Below are 21,220 nucleotides of genomic sequence, written 5' to 3'. Positions count from 1 at the left end.
CTGAGTATGGGGAATCATCCCGTCCCGGGGTGGCTATGCCGAACCATCCTATGGATGAGACAGCTCTGCACACACCTCCACCAGGCCACATGAACGTGCTGGAAGCCGCACCGAGGGCCCTCAGTGCAGGATTTAAATTGCCCACGGGTAGCAGGTGGAGCTGAGGGATCCAGAGGGAGGGAGGGAAGGGAGTATGTGGGCTGAAAGGAGGGGCTAGGAGATGCAGGGAGACGTGTGCGTCCTCCTCCTCGCTGTCCTTCCCCCCCTTCCCCCGGGAGCCCTGCCAGAGAGGGGTGACTACTGGCCCACTAGGAGGATTTGAGGATTGGCACTGGTCATAAGGTAAATTGAATTTGAGACCCATGATACAAACTATCCACAAATACTGTTGAAAATTGGAAAAAAATGTGCCCTTAAGTGTGGCTTTTCTACATAGAGACTCTATGGTAAACTAGAATGTGAATCTATAGCACACTGTGTGATAACTGGCAATGCTACAGTGCACTAATGGTTTTCGGTGAAAAAATATGCATGTTAGTATATCAAGCATGCAGGATCTGTGTTTTTTCCCCTTTTAATATGTTGCCCAGAAAATATACATTGTTCTTTTAAAGATAAAAGACCCTGGCTTAAAAATAAAATAAGTCCTTGTCTTTATCATTGAACCCACATTCAGTCTGTGAGAATGCTTATGTAACCTTCCTATATGGTACATCGGTTTTTGTCATCACTAAGACACAGTTGCTGTACCATTGTCAGCTAGATTAAAAGAAATATTACTAGTAATCTTTTAAAGAATTTCCAGAATGTATAAACAGGAAAATAATTGTGCTGGTAGAAGCTAAAAACTGAAACATTCATAATGATTTTGGATTCTGTAGGTGCTGTTTGTTCTAGTCTCCATTTTACTTTTTGTCAGTTTTGTCTGATTGTGTGGAAAAACACCAGGAAATCCTTATTTTTGTTGGGAGGCTGAATAGAGCCTATAAATTTGTCTTAAATGCCACATGCCTTTTACACTTTTGTTAATATGTGTTTCAATGTTTTATATACAGAAACTTTTAAAATTCAGAATGGAACAACATTATATGTAGCTTAAAACACTTTCAGATATCTCAAAAAACAAAACAAAAATAAAACCTGACAAAGCTAGGCAATGAAGTGCAACCTGTCATATTAATCTATCTGATTTAAGACAAACTCACTGTTTATCTGAATTACTCATGTATAACTATTATAAGACAGCACAGAAACTTTAAAAATGTTTGTATGTTTTCCCCATATTAATATCTCAGTACTGAGTAGGAGAATGTTATGAGATATGAATATACTTTTATGCTTAAGCAGATAAAAGTTAGCAGTCAGAATAAACATGTGGATGCAGATGGAAAATATAAAGTAATTCTTCAGAATGTAAGAGAATTCAAATAAAACAGAAAGGGGAAGCATATGTGCTATCTTTTTATGTATAAAATATAACATTTTGACACACCTTTTTGTTTTCTATAGTTGTCACAATGTGTATTAAGTATAGCCTGAAGTGTTTTTTAAATGAAGGCACTGTTATTTCAACTGCTGTTCTATATAAAATGTAGTATTCTTTATACTAAAGGGCTGGATTAGTTTCTTACGCTTGAAATAAAGCTCTGATTTTCACATTCATAGTAGGTGTTCATTATGTTGGTACTGTTCAGGCCTTTTAGAATTAAAAGTGAAGTGGTCCATACCCTGCTCTCATTAATAATAATTGTGCCTATTTTTAAAAAAATATATCCACAAGTTTCTTATAACTTTATTTTTTGAGTATTGAGAGAACAGGGGAACATAGTAGGAGTCTTTAAAAGGGGTGACATTAAAATCAAATACACATTTGAAAAGTGTTTTTCTACTTTTTAATCCATAATTATTGGATAAGGTTTAAGGTAATCATTTTCCAGCTATATTTTGTTTTTGTCATATTGAAGTAATTAACAGCTTGTTCTCTTCTGTTCATATGATTTAGTTGGAGTCCAAGCAATGTAACTGTTATATTTAGAATTTGGTGGTGAAGAGTGAGTTAAGGTAGCTGGAAGTTAGAGGGAGGCTGTCCTGGGGAAATTTAAGACTTGTCTTATACTGAAGTAGTTTGTGATGATCACAATTCTTGAATGATGATAAAATAATATGATGTATCCTCCATATTGCCCCGGAAAAACATAGAAATGCATTAATCTTCTAAGGCACAGCAGCCTTAGCCTTAGTCTAGATATTAGACAAAAAGTCTACTTTGATAAGTCTACTTCATTTTTCTTAAGTGTTCTATTTGTTTTTGTAAAGTTGCATATAAAAAAACCCTTTGAAATGTCAGATTTGTATAAATAATCTCTAATAATTATTTTGATAAGGCTAATTTAAGAAGTTATTTTCTTTAAATAATGAGTATTTGAATATTCTTAGTGTAAAGTAGACTCAAAAATATTTGCCAACTGTCAGTATGTGTCAACACCAGTCTTAAAACTGTACTCTTTCTCCCAACTGCTTTTCTCTGTCTTACCATTAACAACTGGCCATATGTCCATACTGTCCATGAAAGAAGTCATCTTGCTCTTCTGTGAACGGTGACTCTTCTCCCACTCTGCCATTGACAGAAGTACTGCGTTTCCTGATCTCATAAGACAAACAATAAAACATCTTACACATTATTGTTCATATATGATCCATAGTAAAATCTGTCCCCCTTCATAATTGGAGTATAATACTCTATTAACTATCTCCATGAAGATCTGACAGCCATGTATGGCTTAAAGACTAACTTTTTCCATGTCTATTGTGAACATATGGACCACGGACCACTTTTCTAAACAACTAAACCAAAAGGGTGGTTTAGGCTACTTAAATAACTTTATAGCAAATGAGCATGCTACTGAAAAATCATTCATTTAGCAAAAATGTTTTAAACTTCTTTCATGTGGAATCTAATGGGGTTCTATTATCAGTCAGGGGAACATGTGAAAGTAAAGGGGCAAAGGTAAGGTACTTCTTGGACGGATGACATTATGCTCAGATATACCTGGGTTCTGTCTTTTCTACTTTCTAATTTTCATGTTATTGATAATCTGTAGATTATAGTACTAAGTTTGTGTTACTGGGGGGAGAGGTAGAGAGTGATGAGAGAAATATGATTGTATTAGTCATGTCCTTTTTCTAGCTTTTTTTGGCATACACCATTCTTCGTTACTTGCATAAGAAATAAAGTGTGCTTTCTGAAAGAATTAATGATGAGGCCAGGGGAACAGAATTGAATGTGTGGACAGTTGAGTTAAGGATTCTCTCTCTCTTCTTGGGGACAGGAACAGTCTTATGTGTATTGCTACTGAGGTTACTGGGCCAGGGGACATACAATATCTATTGGTTCCCCTTGAAGTGATTGTCTACATGAATTCCATTCCTAGCGCACATGCAGCTGTGTGCGCATGATCAGAATCTTTAGGCTAGTAACATTCATTTTACTTGTGCCTCAGAAGTCCTCGTGTGTAGCTCCTCTTGCCATATAAGGGCATAAAGGGCAGAGCTGGCCTAAATGCCTCTCAGCAACTTCCTGTCACCTCTAACAGTGAGGCAGTGTTCACCTGTTTTTCTCAGTTGCAGTTAGCTGTTAGTTTGCCTGTTGGTTTTAAAAATATATTTACTAATTTTTCTTATTTCGTTATAACACTTATGAATGAAGAGTACCTTTTTAGTAGGCAATCTTCATCTGGAAAGGTATATGAGATGGCTGGTCTTTTTTCTTTCTCATACGAATAGGATAATTTGCAGGTCTCATCCTATGTTCCCATCCAAAATTGTTTCTGGAATTCTATTTGAACTAGTTCATTTATTTTCCAGTATTCTTCTCCACACTTCAGTGCCATGGGAAACTGAACTTCATATAGTTAGTGTAGTATGGGCAATGCCACACTGCCTTAAGACAAAATTGTTCAGAAACCCATCTAGACTCTTAAGTAACCTTAAAAATGTGCTATGGGACATGTTAGATCCAACAGACAGATTACAGTCATTTCCCTGGAACTTGGGTGGCTTCTGCTACCTGTTCGAATAACATCCCTATTTCTGAAATTTATGGAACACCTGCATGGAGTTCAGTACGCACATTTTACAAGAAACTTTTCTGGTAAAGACTTAGGGTATGTCTACACTACAAAGTTAATTCGAACTAACATCTTAGTTCGAATTAACTTTGATAGGCTCTACACAGGCAAACTGCTAGTTCGAACTTAATTCGAACTAGCGGAGCGCTTAATTCGAACTAGGTAAACCTCATTCTACGAGAACTAACGCCTAGTTCGAATTAAGTAGTTCGAATTAAGGGCTGTGTAGCCACTTAATTCGAACTAGTGGGAGGCTAGCCCTCCCCAGCTTTCCCTGGTGGCCACTCTGGGCACCACCAGGGAAACTCGTCTGCCCCCCCTCCCGGCCCCGGAGCCCTTAAAGGGGCACGGTCTGGCTACTGTGCCCATACTAGGTGCAAGCCTGCCAGCACCCAGCCAGCAGACCATAAACCTGGCACGGCACGAACCAGCCACCCAGCCCTCCACCTCTTCCCGGGACCAGTCTGGCGGTTCCCGGGAGCCTGCCCAGGTCCGCAAGAGGCGGGCGCCCACCTGGTCTAGTGCGGAGATCGTGGACCTCATCCACGACCTCCGCACTAGGCCCAGGAAGATGGCCGTCTAGGGCAGGATAGCTGCCAGCCTGGCCACCCAGGAACAGGTTTGCAAGAAAATCAGGATGGTCCAGTGAGACCCCCGACCCTGAGCCCTGAGCTTAGAATGGCAATACTGGGTCAGACCAAAGGTCCATATAGCCCAGTAGCCTGTTTGCCGACAGTGGCCAACACTAGAGACCCTGGAGGGGATGGACCGAAGACAATGACCAAGCCATTTGTCTCTTGCCATCCATCTCCAGCCTTCCACAAACAGAGGCCAAAGACACCATTTCTACCCCCTGGCTGATACCACTCCATGGACCCAACCTCCATGACTTTATCTAACTTCTCTTTAAACTCTGTTCTAGTTTTAGCCTTCACAGCCTCCTGCAGCAAGGAGTTCCACAGGTTGACTATTTGCTTTGTGAAGAAGAACTTTCTTTTATTAGTTTGAAGCCTGCTACCCATTCATTTCATTTGGTGTCCTCTAGTCCTTCTATTATGGGAACTAATGAAGAACTTTTCTTTATGCACCCTCTCCACACCACTCGTGCTTTTATAGACCTCTATCATATCCCCCCTCAGTCTCCTCTTTTCTAAGCTGAAAAGTCCCAGTCTCTTTAGCCTCTCTTCATTTGGGACCTGTTCCAAACCCCTGATCGTTTTAGTTGCCCTCCCCTCTCCCACCCTCTCTCTTCCCCTCTCCCACCTCCTTTTCCCAGTCTCCACGAGTTTTGTTCAATAAAGAGAGTTTCTATTTTTGAACACACGTGTCCTTTATTTTGTACATCAGGAAGGGGGGCTAGGGAGGGGTAAGTGGAAGGGGGTGAGGGAGGAATGGGGTTCGAGCCCCCAATGGGGAGGACTGGGGTGGCTCAGCGGGCTCCTCGGGGTGGAAGCTCTCCCGGATGGCAGCCTGCGGCAAGTGCAGCCAGGCTGATGGCCGAGTGTTGTGATGTGCCGAGTGTGGGCACTCAGGGCACTCCAAGCCAGGTCTGCTTTGCAAGCAGGGAACCCCTGAGAACTGTCTGTTCGGGGTAGGGATCGGGTCCCTTTAAGCACAGCCCTCGGCTAGCCTGAGACAGCAGCTCCACGCTCTAAGTCCTAATCTGATGCCCTGCCGGCACTGCTTCCGGCCATCCTTAACCTCGGTTCAGGATCCACTCAATGTGGACATGCTAGTTCGAATTAGCAAAATGCTAATTCGAACTAGTTTTTAGGTCTAGATGCACTAGTTCGAATTAGCTTAGTTCGAATGAACTAATTCGAATTAAGTTAGTTCGAATTAGTGCTGTAGTGTAGACATACCCTCACTGATGAGAGAGTCACTTTGATAGAGTTTCTTCCAATCGCTGTTCAAGCAGGTGTCCTAGTGCCCACCTCTAAGCATACACGCAACTACATGTTAGCAGAGGTGATATGTGCTGGGAAGACATGAGGGGTCTTGTCCTGACCACCAGTGCCTAAAGGTGACTAATACCTCCAGTCTGCTGGCCATTGACATATCCCAAGAGCTTCCTGCCTCTGACTGTAGTGCAGGCAGGAAGGGGTTAAACTTTAAGGCGGCATGGGGCACTAGTGCTCCTAGGAACATGACTACTGGAGCTTAAGTGGCTGTTGAGCTCAGCTAGAGATGGTTCAGCAGTTGAGGGCATCTCCTGCAAGAGGAGCAGTGCCGCATGTGGTGGCTGCCTTGGTCACAAAGCCCCATGCTCCCTGAGGCTAGTCCAGGCTGAGTGAGGCAGTGGAGGGATGAACTGGGTGGCTAAGCCCCTGCTTGGGCAGCTGTTACAGAGCAAATTGAAGACCTAAATAGGCTGGAAATCACTTCTCCACTCCAGTGTTTATCTGAGGGTTGGAGAGGCTCTCCTATGGCTGGGTTGGGCTGGGCTCTGGGTGGTGTTGGCACAGGCAGGGCTTGGCTCCTCTTGGACAGTGCCTCGTGTAGGAGGGTCTTTCCTGGGATCCTAGCCTTACCAGAGGCAGCAGGGAAGGAAGAAGCCTACCATGCAGACTGTAGGTGAGTTGAGCATTCCTGCCAGGGGCTGGTTCTCTATGAGCAAGACTCATCCCATGGGAGGTTTATGGAGGAGCAGCAGGGCTGGGAGGAGTGGGGGCGTGGACAGAGAGAGAGCAAGCTGTTCAGGAGGCAACAAAGAGAGGAGCATGCAAAATGTCAGGGGATGGGCAGGCTGTTTGTTAGTCACCAGAAGTGGAATCCATGTGGAAAGTCAATCAAAGACAGTATACTTACCTTTTGTAGTTCATTGAGAGAGTCCGTGTGTATGGATTTCATAACTTGCCATTGTAGTAGTTCAGGACAGCAATACAGTAAATTCAGGATTCACTGGTGTGGCATCTTGACAGGTCTCCTGCTCCATCAGTGATGATGAATGTTCAGCTATGTGTTTTTGTGTGCTCTGTCAGTATACCATGCCAATTCTACACGGGTAGCTAGCATAATAGACTTTAAAAGAGTCCCCAAAGACTACAGACTCAGATAAGATATGAAGGCATCCGAGTCATATTGTTGAATGAAGTATATTAATAGTTCTCAGTAGCCACATAGCCTTTGAGCCACATAGTATTTGTACCCAGGACAATGGACGCAGCTCAGTCAATAGTATGGATTTCACGATTGCCCCATTAGCTGGCCAAAGGGGGCAGGGGACTGGACTTGATGATCTCTCGAGCATAGGCATGCACAGCACATTTCATTAGGGTGTGCATCCAAAGAATTTTTAAAAAATGTACTCTGACCCCCATTAGCCACATCCCTGACCCCTGTTAACCATGCCCCTGACCCCTATTGGCCACACCCTGACTCCCATTGGCCACACCTCTGGAGGTAACTCTTGGGATAAGATGGACACATGACCAGAAATAAAAGGTGTCATGTGACCCCCCTCCTTCCCCAAGGAATTTTCCCACTATCCTCCTACCAATAGGGATTAATTTGACCTCCACCAAACCTCCCTCCTGCAACTATCCTGCAATTGCATTAACCCAATGTGTGTGACATTAACTCGGGGACAGAGAGGCTGGGGAAAGTGTTCCCTCTAAGAGTTTCCTCCCATGAGCAGAATGAATTTTGTGTTGTGCACCAATACTGAGTTAATGTGGCTTGTTTGGATGTGCCACTGTGGCACCCAAGTTATTAATAAATATCTTATAAACTTCTACCTTTTCCCTCTGCTGCCATGTCTCCCCTTGCTCCATCAGCTCCCCTGGTGCCTGCTGCCCCCCAACTCCTCATCCTCCTCTGCTGTCCTGACTCCTGCCCTTCTCACTGCCCTCAGCCTTCCTGAGACCTGCCCCACTCCCCCAGCCCTTCTCTCCCCCCTGTGCCCACTCCTCCAGTAGCCCCACTCTGATCATGTGAGCTACCCCTCCTCATCCTCTCTCCTAACACCTCCCTCTACACATCTGCCCTGCCTCTCTCCTCTGGTGCTGATCCCTCCCCAGCAAGTGTCTGCCCTTCTGCTTCACCCCAGAATCCCCTGGCACCTGCACTTTCCCTTACCCTTGCACCCTCCTGGTGTCTCCCCCTTCCCTCACTGCCTCTGCTCCCTTTGCCCTCTTTTTCCCTGATGCCCACCCCTCACCACCCTCATGCCCCTGTGCCCTCATACATGTCTTGCTCCATCCCTGCCTTCTTCATGCCCACCCCTTCTTTCAAGCCTTCTCCCAGCACTTCTTCCTCCCCACTCTAACCTCCAGTGCCCTTACCCTCTCCTCTCCCAGCATCACCCTGATCCCCCTCCCACTGTTACCGCCCCTCCTGCCCTTTTCCTCATTGTCTCCACTTTGCCCCTTGGCATTTCTCCTCCATCCTGTCCCTTGGTTCCTTCCCCTTTCTTCTCCTGACCTGCCCCCCTCCCCTCAGTACAAGCCCCTTCCTCTCCCACACCTGCCCCCTGTTTTTTCCCCTTCTCTTCCCTTCCCTTCGGCTAAGCCGGCTTCTGCCTTCCAGTTTGCATGGCTGGAGTCAGAGCCAGCCCAAGCTACATATCGGCCAGGCCCTAGCCCAGGGCGCTTCACTTTAAGGGGCGCCGCGCGGTGCTGCCGGGCTGGGCGGGGCCGAACACAAGGCCGGGATGAAGCCCCAGGCGCAGAAGGGGTACTGCCCGGTGCTGCCAGGCCAGGTGGGGCTGGGGCCGGGGCCAAGGACGAGAACGGGGCCGGGGCCCTGGGCACAGAAGGGGCACCGCGCGATGATGCGGGGACGGGGCCGAGGACGAGGCTGGAGCCCTGGGTGCAGAGGGGGTGCTGCGCAGTGCTGCCGGGATGAGCGGGGCCGAGGACGGGGATGGGGCCCCGGGTGGAGAAGGGGCGCCATGCGGTGCTGTGCGGACGAGGCCGGAACCCTGGGCGCAGAAGGGGCGCTGTGCGGTGCTGCCGGGCTGGGCGGGGTCTGGGGCACGAAAATGGCTTGGGCCGGCATCTGTGGTCGGGCCCCAGCTGCTTCCGCCGCGCACATGGTCTTTCTGCCCCAAAGTGCCCCATAAATGGCTGCATGGCTGCAGGGAAAGTAAGAGTCTGCGGCTCCCCGTCTCAAATCCCCCTCCTCCTCCAGCAGCCGTTAGCCGCCTGAGACATTAGGGTGTGCCTGGGCACACCCGGCACACCCCGTACGCATGCCTATGCTCTCAAGGTCCCTTCCAGTTCTAGTATTCTATGATTCTATAAAGAAACTGAGGGTTTAGTGGGACCACTCCATTCTTTATGCCTTCAGATGGGGGTGTACAAGGATATTTTGGGATTTAGGCATGGCCTCAACATATGCTGCTGATTAAAAGTATCTGATATTGTATTTGCGGGGTGCACAAATGGACTCCATATAGTTCTTCTCTGAAAATACTTGTTTAGAGCTAATAATTCACTTAATCTGGATGGGGGCTGGGAGTTTGAGGAGAATATAATGTCAGGAAATAGTATGAGAGTTTGGAAAGTTATACTTCCTAAAAGCTCAGAACAGATGGGTGGGGAGTATAAAAGATTGTAAATTAATGTACTTAAATCTAAGTAATCTCAGTTTAAGAGACCAGTTGTAACTGCAGAAAATAAAGAAAACTATACATCTATTATATATTTGAGAGATTTTGTCTTTGCATGAGTCTGTCTATGTATCTGTCTGTTCAAGAACACCTCTTAAATGGTAAGAGCTAGGACCACCACATTCGGTATGCAGCTTCCTCTTACCGTAACTTAAAACAAAGTAAGGATTTAGTTGTTGTGCCAGGAAAATGGGTGTGCTTGGAATGGGATTGCTTCTCATAAAATACAGAAAAGAGACAGATTTGAATGAAAATTGCTGGCTGTTCCTCTTCATCAGGGAGTGAGAGGAAAGGGCACAGTTTGCTGCATTCTTCACTCTGGCTGTGGGGTGCAGGGGGCAGATGAATGAGCGGGCAGCTGGAGGACATCACTCCTCCCTTGGCTGTGCCCGCTGGAGCTGCAACAGCCATGCAAAGGTGCTTTGCACCACGGTCCCAAGCTGCTGCGAAGAGAGTGGGCTGGGGTAGTCCTTTCTTCCCTGGGCAGCCTGCTTACTGAACCCCTCATCCCCAGCCCCACCCCAGAATAAGGATGTTAAAATTTGTGTTTTTTTGTGACCATGTAACGGCTGAAATTTTCAGCAATTACATGTTAATATGCAAGGGGCAGGCAGAAGCCGGTGCTCATGGGGAGGTTAACCGATAAGATCAGGCTTTCAAACGATGAGCCTTTCACATCTGTAGCCACCAGTTGTATGGAAATGTGGGGTGATGTTCTAAAATGGTGTGATATGAAACCAGTCAGCATTCTGGGGTAGTGTGCCTCTTCCCTCTGGGCACACTGATGCCAAGGTAGGAAGCTCACACAGCTTCAACCTTCCTGAGTCTGACTTCAGAGCATTCAATACACCCATCCACAGTGTGCACTCCCCTTAGCGAGTCCACCCAGGTAGGGCTTCTCGGATGTAAAGACCCGACAGGTTCCCCAAGTCTGCAGTCAATAGTGTCGCTGAGAAAGCATTGTAAAACGGATGGCTTATTAGTAGATAGTGATGCAGTGTAAAACACTGCTTGTCAGCACAGAAAACAGGAAGCATTCAGTAAAGTCCATCTTGGAAGGTGGAGGGAACCCCGAGCCATGGCCTCTCCCTGCACTCCAAGTCCACCGACAACTAACCTGCCTCCAGATGCTTGGCCCCAGCCAGGCCTGTTGCTCCTCCGACCTTCGTCCTGCTTCCCAGGAAAAAAGTGTCACCTGGTCACACACTCCCTCCTGGGGCTCAGATTATAAAGGGCATCAGACATTGTTTACATGAAGGCAGCTGGGCAGGCTCACCTCATAGGCTCATAGACTTTAAGGTCAGAAGGGACCATTATGATCATCTAGTCTGACCCCCTGCACAGTGCAGGCCACAGAATCTCACCCACCCCTCCCAGAATAATCCTCTCACTTATATCTCAGATATTGAAGCCTTCAAATACTTTGAAGACCCCAAGATGCAGAGAATCCTCTAGCTGTGATCTGTACCCCATGCTACAGAGGAAGGCGAAAAACCTCTAGGGCCTCTGCCAATCTACCCTGGAGGAAAATTCCTTCCCGACCCCAAATATGGCGATCAGCTAAACCTTGAGCATGTGGGCAAGACTCATCAGCCAGACACCCAGAAAGTTCTCTATAGTAACTCCTATCATTCCTCCATTGACCTATTCCCACTGAGAGTGAATGGACAATTAGTTACCAAGATCCTGTTATCTCATCAAACCATCCCCTTCATAAACCCATCTAGTTTAATCTTGAAACCAGATAGATCTTTTGCCCCCACTACTTCCCTTGGAAGGCCGTTCCAGAACCTCACTCCTCTAATGGTTAGAAACCTTCGTCTGATCTCAAGTCTAAACTTCCTACTAGCCAGCTTATATCCATTTGTTCTTGTGTCCACATTGGTATTAAGCTCACCTGCCCAGAGGGCCTCAGTATAAGTCACATACCCAATTCCCATCACCATCTAGGCTTTGATGCTTTACCTAGGGAAACTGAGGTTCTCATGCTGACTCACATGCAACATAACAAGGTGAATAAAACCCCACTTTGCCACATATAGTTCTAGAACCATTGTAGTAGTAATTGGTGAATTGTGGGCGAATTATGAAGGAGTGGAAGAACATTTTGACTGTAATCTAGAGAAAATGAGCAACAGTAAAAGAACAAAATCCTGAGAGGGATAGATGAGTCATAAGAGTACAAAAAGAAAAGCTTTCTAAATGATACACCCCCAGAGTCTGTCATAAGTAGGTGGTTTTTTAACCATGCCTCATTTACCAGTATAGGTTTTGAGAAATTATGTAACAACTAAATTTGTTCATAAGACCCACTCTCAATTTGATGAGGGATGATTTGGATAATTCAAAAGGAAAGGATGATGCAGGTGGACTTGTTTTACTGTGGATATAGTTTATTGTTGTTGGTGAACAGTATGTGAGAAAATGACTGAGGTGCCAGCACAGATTATATATATTGTAAGCTGCCATCACAAATATACATATTTTTCTTCAAAACTGGACACCTGATTAAGGACTAGAATGATTTGTTTTAAGCGTTTGAGTCTGTTTTCTTTTGAAACGGTGATTTTGAGAATTACCAGTCAGTTTCTTTCATTCCCATGTTCCTTTTTCTCTGTTTAATCAACTTTTTCCCATCTATATACTTATATCTGCTCCTGTGCTTTAGTGTTGCATTTGCAGGTTTTTCCAATTTTCTTTAACTGTTATCTCACTGTTCTCTTGACTGAGATGTTTTTTGTCAAAATTAATCTTTCTAATGAGTCACAGTGCTGTGCTAATTAGCTCTGCAAGAACCTGTTCAGCTGGGTTACGGTCATAAGAAATGGCTTTTATAAAAATACTTTTTAAAAACAAAACTATCACACTCATTTATTATGTATTTATATAGGGTCTGGTGCCATGAAGTCTCAGTCCCTGTGGGTTGACTTGCAGCTACAATACAAATAATACCGCTCAGCAAAATATGCTAAATCTCAGATAAATATTTCTATGCAACTTCAATGAATACTGTACTAGCAAAATTGTTAAGCAAAAGAAGATGCTTTTAAAAATTGCTTGTCAGAGATTGAAAATGAATGTGGTTTTGTTTGGTGTAAAGTACATTTTTCGGTTATGAAGTACAGGCAGTCCCCGACTTACGCGGATCCGACTTATGTCGGATCTGCACTTACGAATGGGGCTTTCTCGCCCCGGAGCTCACAGGCAGCGGTCAGCCACCTCGAGCTCTGGGGCGAGAAAAGCTGCTCCCGGTGCCCCTGGTCTGCTGGGGACCGTCTCCAGCAGACCAGGGGCACCGCGAGCGAACCCGCAGCAGCGGGGGGTCCCGCGCTTCTGAGGTGTTGCTCTGGGAAAGCCTCAGAAGGGCGGGGACCCCGCCACGGCTGCGGGTTTGCTCCCGGTGCCCCTGGTCTGCTGGGGACCATCTCCAGCAAACCAGGGGCACCGGGAGCAAAGCGGTCCGGCGCCAGAGCAAAGCGGTCCAGCACCAGAGCAAAGCCTCAGAGGCGAGGCACCCCCCCGCTGCCGCTTTGCTCCCTATGTCCCTGGTCTGCTGGGGGGGGCGCAGCTAGTGTGCCCCCCCCCCCAGCAGACCAGAGTTTTGTTGTGGACCCTGGGGCAGAGCAGCTGGGGCACTGCTGGTTGGTCCCGCAGTGCCGCTCTGGGCTCTACTGGACCAACCCGGCAGCACCCCAACTGCTCTGCCCCAGGCGTCCTGATTCAGCCGCTGCTGGTCAGTTTCAGCAGCGGCTGAATCAGGACTCGTGGGGCAGAGCAGCTGGGGTGCTGCTGGGTTGGTCCAGTAGCGCCGAGGAGCGGTGCTACTGGACCAACCCAGCAGCACCCCAGCTGCTCTGCCCCAGACGTCCCCAAGTCAGCCGTTGCTGAAACTGACCAGCGCTGACTACAGGAAGCCCGAAGCACAGTTGCTCTGCCCCGGGCTTCCTGGAATCAGCTGCTGATCAGTTTCAGCAGCAGCTGACTTGGGGTTCTTAAGTTGAATCTGTATGTAAGTCAGAACTGGCGGTCAGTTTCAGCAGCGGCTGAATCTGGACGCCAGTTCCGACTTACATACAGATTCAACTTAAGAACAAACCTACAGTCCCTATCTTGTACGTAACCCGGGGACTGCCTGTAGCTGGATGTCAGAGAGGAAACAAACACTTATTTTTATCATTTTGGTCTGCAGGACATGATAAACTGGTTGGATTAGTTTTGATAAGTCTTTTTTTCTGCCTTGCTATTTCTAAGTTTTTCTTATGTTCCTTGGTGGCTTTTTTCAATAAACTGCTGTGGATTTAATCCTGTTCTTTATTTCTTTAGTTCAAGTGCATTACTTTGGCTTTAAGTGCCACGTGCTTTGTGCCCTGGGCAGCTGGTGAGCTGAGTGTTGGGAAGGCCTCAGCTTCTCCCATTCTGCCTGAGGCCTCATCCTTCTCTTCTGCTAAAGCTCCTCTGCAAAAGTGCACCAGAGTGCTCCCGACTACAGTGCCCTGGTGGGCCCTCAGTCACACCACAGAGCCCCGACTGCCAGGCAGGTGGTATGGTCCCAGTGCCAGCCACTCTGATCCCCAGTGCTGTGCTGGCCTGCTTCTGCAAGCATGGGTTAGGGAAGAGCAAGCAGGACAAAGGAATAGTAGGAAGGTATCTGGGGGCTGAGCGTGGGTAGGAGGACCATGCCAGGCTGTTTGGGGAGGCACAGCATCCCCCAGCCTACAATGTGCCGTCCATGCTAAGTGCATTCTTTTACGGTTTTCAAGTTGTTTTTTTCTTCAGAAAACTAGAGGGCTTTGCCCCCTGCTCACTACGCTCACCAACCCCTCCCTCCCCACTTCCCCTCCCCCACAGGATAGGCATCTGGTCAGGAGGGAGGGAGCAGGAGTGGGCTGGGGGTACGTTTCTGGCTGGGGATAGGGGGCAGGAGTGGGCTGGGGTGTGGGGTCTCTGCAGAAGGCGTGATGGGGCTGGGTGGGGGGCCAGGCTCAGATCTTGGAGTGGACGTGGAGCTGCCTAGGGAGGGAGAGTCAGGCTAGGATGGCGGAGGGGATGTGGGATGGCCCAGTAACGAGGGTTCGGGCTTAGATGATGGAGGGGACCCGGTACAGCCTGGGGGGGGGGTGCGCATGTGGGGAGTGGTCAGGCTCGTATGGCAGAGGGGACCCGGCATGGCCTGGGGGAATTAGGTGGGGAGCGGGTTAAGCTTGGATGCAGAGGGGATCCAGCGCAGCACGGGGAGGTGAGGGATCCGGCTTGAATGACAGAGGGGACTCTCAGGGCTTGAAGTGGGAGCCAGAGCTGGAGCAGCCCACTCCCGGAGAGGATGGCACCAAGGCTGGCCACAGCAAGCAGCTGAGTGCGGAGGCAGGTAGCAGTGCGGCATGAGGATGCAGATGGCCTGATGATGTCACTCTGTCCTCCCATAGGAAATGTTTAGCGAGAGAGAGGGAGAAATGGGTTCTAAATAACATGCATGTGGGATGATACAGATGTTTTCCAAGGACTGTTTACAGACGTTTAAATCCTAGTGTAAGTACAAATATGAAGTTGATTTTCTAATGAATAACAGAATTTAGAATGATTTATATAGCATTCTTTTACAGCTTAGCTAGCAATGAAAGCATGCAATAAGCATCATTGAACCCCATTGTCACCTAAGAATAAATGTCCAAGATAGATGAAACTCTGAGATTTTGTTGAGTTATTACTCTTCCATCAGAAAGGTGAGGGTGATTGTAATGCCTTGTATCACATGCTGAGGAAACCCCTATGCCCATTCACCCAGATGAGAAAATATGGGCCAGTCTAAATTTCATTCATTAGTTTATCTGACTTCTATTTAAAAGCATCAGTTGCGAAAATAAATAACTGAAAAATTGAATCAATACTGAACTCAGTTCTAAAGTATAGCTCCACTGAGGTATTTTAAAATTGTTAGCCAAGATTCCTGTTAATATAACTGAATTTGAGGCCAGAAAATACTTTTGAAGTTGGAATCTGATAATTCAGACTTTTAATACAGTACTATTTAAAAAAAAAATTAATTCGATTTAAGATAGCATCAACAATATGCCCTTGTAGCCAAGAAGACTAATGGCATATAGGGTGCGTTAGGAAGAGCATTGCCAGCAGATCTAAGGAAGTGATTATTTCCCTTTGTTCAGCACTGGTGAGGCCACATGTGGAGTACTGCATCCAGTTCTTGCCCCCCCCCCCCCCCCCATTACAGGAAGGATGTGGATGCATTGGAGAAAGTCCAACAGAGGGCAACAAAAATGATCAGGGGGCTGGAGCACATGACTTATGAGAAGAGGCTGAGGGTTTTGGGCTTGTTTAGTTTACAGAAGAGAAAAATGAGGGGGGATTTGATAGCAGCCTTTAACTACCTGAAGGGAAATTTCAGAGAGGCTGGAGAGGGGCTGTAGAGAAAGATGGCAGAACGAGGAGCAATGGTCTCAGGTTGCAGTGCGGGAGATCTAGGTTGAATATTAGAAAAAACTATTTTACTGGGAGGGTGGTGAAGCACTGGAATGGTTTACCTAGGGAAGTGGTAGAATCTTCATCCCTAGAGGTTTTTAAGTCCTGACTTGAGAGAGCCCTGGCTGGGATGATTTAGTTGGGGTCGACCCTGCTTTGGGCAGGGGGTTGGACTCGGTGACCTCCCAACGTCTCTTCCAGCCCTAGGATTCTATAATGGGAAATAAATAATACTGTGATTACTTACATAATACTGTAATGTGCACTGTAGTAGGTGGGAAGCAGAGAGAAAATTTGCTTCACAAGACTAAAATATCAAATTTGAAGGCAAAAGAGATTTAGAACTCTGTTATATGTTTGATTAAGGGTATTAATTCCAAACAAAGGAGTTATGAATACTAACTGAAATACTGTAAACATATGTTTATTTTAGTAAATAAATGAGGTTAATTTAATATGTAATTATGTGGATATTGCCCTGTGATTTTTATCTTTAATATTATTCACCCCATTTTTAGATTAAGAGAATGATCAAAAAATTTTAATGCACAGTGTGGTTTTATCTGTCATAGATATCTCTGTTTTTCTTCAACATTCTTCTTCTTTATTCATGTATTTTTTTCTGTATTTTTGTCCCCTCAAGTTTTCTTTTTTTTATTCTTTATGTTAGTTTCTTTTTCTCCTGGGTGAATGTTAGTACATACTTAAAACATTAAGACCACCTACTGAATTGCGTCAAACAAAATTGGAGACAGGTATCTTGCAAGATTTTCCTGTATTCTAGCCATGCCTCAGTAATTATGATATATCACCTTTAGCTTTTCTAGTTCTGGGACTTACTCTGTGGAGCAGAGAGTCCCAATTTTACTAGACTTCTGTGATTTAAGTGTCTCTCCCCCCTGCCGCCACTGCCTTTCAATAATCATTTGCAGTTTATCTTCCCATCTCTCCTTTCTGATTATGGTGATAAAAAATGTGGGGACAAGATGGTTGACCACAATTTAAATATTAGATTTCTTCTTGGCAACTTTCAGAGCTAAATAGGGCCTGGTGATTGTAATGGTGATACTGTGGACAATTCCTCAAACTCATGGGCAGAGAATAACTGCTGTGATAATGATGAGCAGCCCTGATTTTTTCAGGAGTGGAGGGAATCATGCTCTCTGCCAGCTCCCTATTCAAGTATGGGTCTTGGTCCTTAGCTTGTGTCTTTCCCATGGGGGCTTCTAAAAATGAGAGAGTGAGCCTGTCCCTTTGTAATCTGTGATAGCAGATGCAGCTGGTAGAACACTGACTAACTATGGGAGACTTTCCAGGAGTCAGAAAGCCGATCTGTGAAACACATAATCTTTGGAGGTAAGGATGAGCCAGGTAAGGTATTGCAATTTCTAAGACTCAGGCAAGCCCCAGTTCTCTGAGTTGACTTCCCTAAGTAAGAGTCATGTAACAGTCTAGCAGCGTTTCTCCAAGAAGTCAAAAGATTAATATTGATCCCACTTGAGCCTCGAAGTGGGGACGAGTCTTTGGTGTAGTATTTGAACTAATACACACAAATTTAAGGATTAGTTTATAATACTTAGTTACAATGTTAAATAGCACTTTAGAAAGTCATGTGGATCTCTTTTTACTCTCTGTTTTTAAGAAATAGAAAATAATCATAATTTGTATTTTAAGAGTCTGAGGCCTGGCTTCTACAGAAAGATTTTATACAAGTGTAACTATTTAAATTTGGGGGCATGACTCTTTTTTTAAACTAAAATCATTATATTGGTATTGATGTAATTTAGCTCCTTTCTCATACAGGATTAAGCTCTACAGGTTTAGCTGCTTCCATGCTAGGGGATTGTATTAGTATGGTGAAAAAAGTATAACTTGTGTGTGTAAATATTGCCTTAGATAAAGTTATTAAATCCAAGAAATAAAAAGTTGAGGCTGAAATCTTTTATAAAACCTAAGCACGGTGGTGTGAACTCTGGTAAGGACAGTCCCTCAGAACTTTACAGCCAGAAGGCATGAAAAAGTAGAGAAAAGGTAACTTCATGTAGATGAGATGAACAGATAGCAGGGACACGGCCAAGCGGGTCCACAACAAATGGCACAGAGCAACACAGTAGGGTGCAGAGTATCATAGAATCATAGAACTGGAAGAGACCTCAGCATCATAGCAGCTGTATTATGCCAGAGCAAGGAAACTAAGTAAGCACTTCACATCCTACCTTAAGTTAGGAAGTGGGATGCTCCCAGCACTTAGCTTGTTCTTTTACTCAAATTTTCTGTGGGAACAAAGATTTTAATATTAATTGCTTGGTGCCCCTTTATGGGATTATGAGATGAGTTATTGTGGGATCCCATTATTGTGGGATAAGTTACATTTCATTTTTTATAATAGAGCTATTCAAGGTATCCCTTGATGTTTGTTAGTGGATTTATACATTTTATAAAGGTATGTCCTTTGGAAAAGTATATTTATGTAACTATACATATAAAAAATAAAGCATAATTAAAGAATTAAGAACACTTTTGCTGCATATCAGCATGGACTTACTGAATTAGAAAAACAGTCCATTTCCACATCCTTGAAATTGTAAGTTTTAACCCTGTTTGAATTTTCTTAAACTTTGGGATTGTTCAGCAATCTGATGATGGATTTCATTGTACTCCTATTGAGCAGTTCTACCTGAAGTGTCTTCCTGCAGCGTCTTCCTGCAGCAGATCACGAATGACTTAGTTCACCTGCCTCTGTTGTGTCTCTGATATGCTAAAGACTCCACAACATTCTCTGTGAACTCAATAATATGTTCCTTGGCGCCAGTTCATTTAAAAAAAACACCTTGTGCAATATAGTCCATCAAAATTCCCCAAACAATCCATTTATCATCATGGTGAGAGAGTCCTTAAAGTTGCACATTCTGTAGTCCATTCCAAAGAGCAAACCACACAGTTGCATCTTTCACCATACCTATGATCCTTATCAATCCTTTTCTATCCGTCTGCGAGGACCACAACCCCAACCTTTACACCTGGAGTGTAACCTCTTCCTTCCAAACAGGTACCCTCATAGCTTTTCTGCTGGGAAATCATCCTTGGCAGGAGAGCAAAGTATTCCTCAGGCGCTCTCACTGTTCCTGTGGGTCCAGTTCTTCAGCCTTCTGTTTCTTCTTTGACTTCAGCACTCTCCAGTCCATGGTTTTGGCTCTCCGGTTTAGAAATTAGCAGACAGCTCCTTGTGTTGCTCTCTTATCTTCAGTCCTCTGGCCCTGGTTCTCTGGCTTGGGAAAGTCAGCCTGTAAACCCTTTTGGCTTCTTCCCTGCCTTCAGCCTTCCCTCAGAAACCATCTACAGCTTCCTTCCAGGAACATACGTAGCACCCTGTTCTTTGGCAGCTCTTTCTGAAAGGGCCAGTATTGCCCTGTGACAAGAAATAATCTCAGATACTTCTGAGATTTTAAATATTTGGGGGAGAGGGGAAATGTACCAACATATAAAGGAGTAGAGCTCCATTTGATCTTTCAAAGGTGGTGGATTTTCCAGACATCCGACACATTATTTTCTTTCACTAGGAAATTTTCCTCCATAAAAGTAAAATTCCTTTGTATATTTCTTCTTTACAAGTTATGAAATTACAGTATGTGGTGGTGGGTGTGGGTTTTTTTTTTCATCTCTCCACAGTTCATTGTAACAAAGCTACTGATACTAATTCTCTGGGTCCCCCCCCCCCCCCCCCCACATCCTCCATCACATTTTATTTTGAGAAAAATAATAATTTGTCAAATAACATTTTTATATGCAAGGAGAGGTTTTTTGTTGTACTTTGTTGTTGTTGTTGTTTGTTGTTTTAAAACGAATTTGTAGATTTTGGGGTTAGGAATAGTTTTTGGAAACTTACCACAATAGTATGAAAATGTAGTACTTAAGGAACACCAAATTATGATTTATGTAAAAATTTCAGTAATAGTAATATTTAGTATTTCTGAAGTACCTTCCATAGGAAGATGGAGAAGTGTTCAGATACTCCAGAGACAAGGTCCATATAGAATAACTAGGTAGTGTTTAACAAGCTCTAGTGAGTTGTTCATAATTCTCGGGTGAGCTAAATTGCACCCCTTGTTTTACAGATGGGTAAATGAGGTATGTATGTGTGTGTCTGTGTGTCTGTGTGTGTATATGTGTATATATATATATATGAAAGGACTTGCCCAAACTGTCACAGGGTGTTTGTGACAGAGTTGGGAGTATAAGACCAGTCTCCCAATTCCCAGTCTTACACCTTAGTCACCTATCACCTTAATCACAAGACATTCCACCTGTTTAAAACTGACAGTTACTGGATGTAAAAGCATGTTAGAAATAACTTGTGATCAATTCAAATGAAGTAAGTTAGAATCTTAATATAAAAAACCTGACCCCAAAAAGGAAAATGCACAAAATGAAAATGAAAAATTGAAGCTTTCAAAGTAAACTTAAGCTTCTTACAGATTTGATAGATGCTCTTGGAACTTCCTTTACATACTGTTAATTCTGACATGAGAGCCCTGCAGACTCTGAAAAGTTATTCATCTCCCCTTCTTTTGTTTTCATATACATCAAAATAAAAGCTGCAAGTAAGTAAATTAATATGGGAGACGAGCAAAGGGGAGAGGACTTCTTGAAATAGTTTCCATAGCTCATGTTGTTCTAGATGCCTCTGCTAAATTTGTGAGTTTACACAAAGTGTGACGGTCAGTTGTGGTAATGGGACCTCAGAAAGTCTGTGTGGGGAGGTGGGTGAGTTGAGGTCCCCTTTCTTTTTTATACCAATTAGATTCATCTATGCAACTGGTCAAAGTCTATGCCTGTCCTCAACCTATTATATCTATTAGATCCTCTTCAACCATGGCTCTTAGAAGTCCCTGGTTCCGTTATTCCCATTAGATCCTGAGTTTCCCACTTGCCCCCCTTTAGCGCTTCTCTCCCCAAATTAGTTTGTGTCCCTGTTTTTCCTATGAGCTGTCATTTCCTGATGAGCCAG

At 44.8% G+C, this 21,220-nt stretch overlaps 1 protein-coding gene across 13 annotated transcripts in view; it reads left to right on the top strand.

Annotated features, from left to right (window-relative positions):
* MRTFB (myocardin related transcription factor B) overlaps window positions 1-21,220 on the top strand; it is a 271,179-nt gene that overhangs the window by 68,524 nt on the left and 181,435 nt on the right. The window contains exon 1 of one of the 13 annotated variants that reach the window (XM_075899333.2): window positions 16,873-17,568. The exons of the other annotated variants lie outside the window; for them this stretch is intronic. The gene's annotated coding sequence lies outside the window, so the exon portion shown is untranslated. Of the gene's footprint in view, window positions 1-16,872; window positions 17,569-21,220 lie in introns of those variants that run through there. 13 annotated transcript variants of the gene reach the window in all.

Source organism: Pelodiscus sinensis, chromosome 15 (genome assembly GCF_052426305.1).
Source record: "Pelodiscus sinensis isolate ZL-2025 chromosome 15, ASM5242630v1, whole genome shotgun sequence".
Lineage (NCBI taxonomy): Eukaryota > Metazoa > Chordata > Testudines > Trionychidae > Pelodiscus > Pelodiscus sinensis.
The sequence above is the reverse complement of the archived record's forward strand: the minus strand, read 5'-3'. Positions and strand labels throughout refer to the sequence as shown.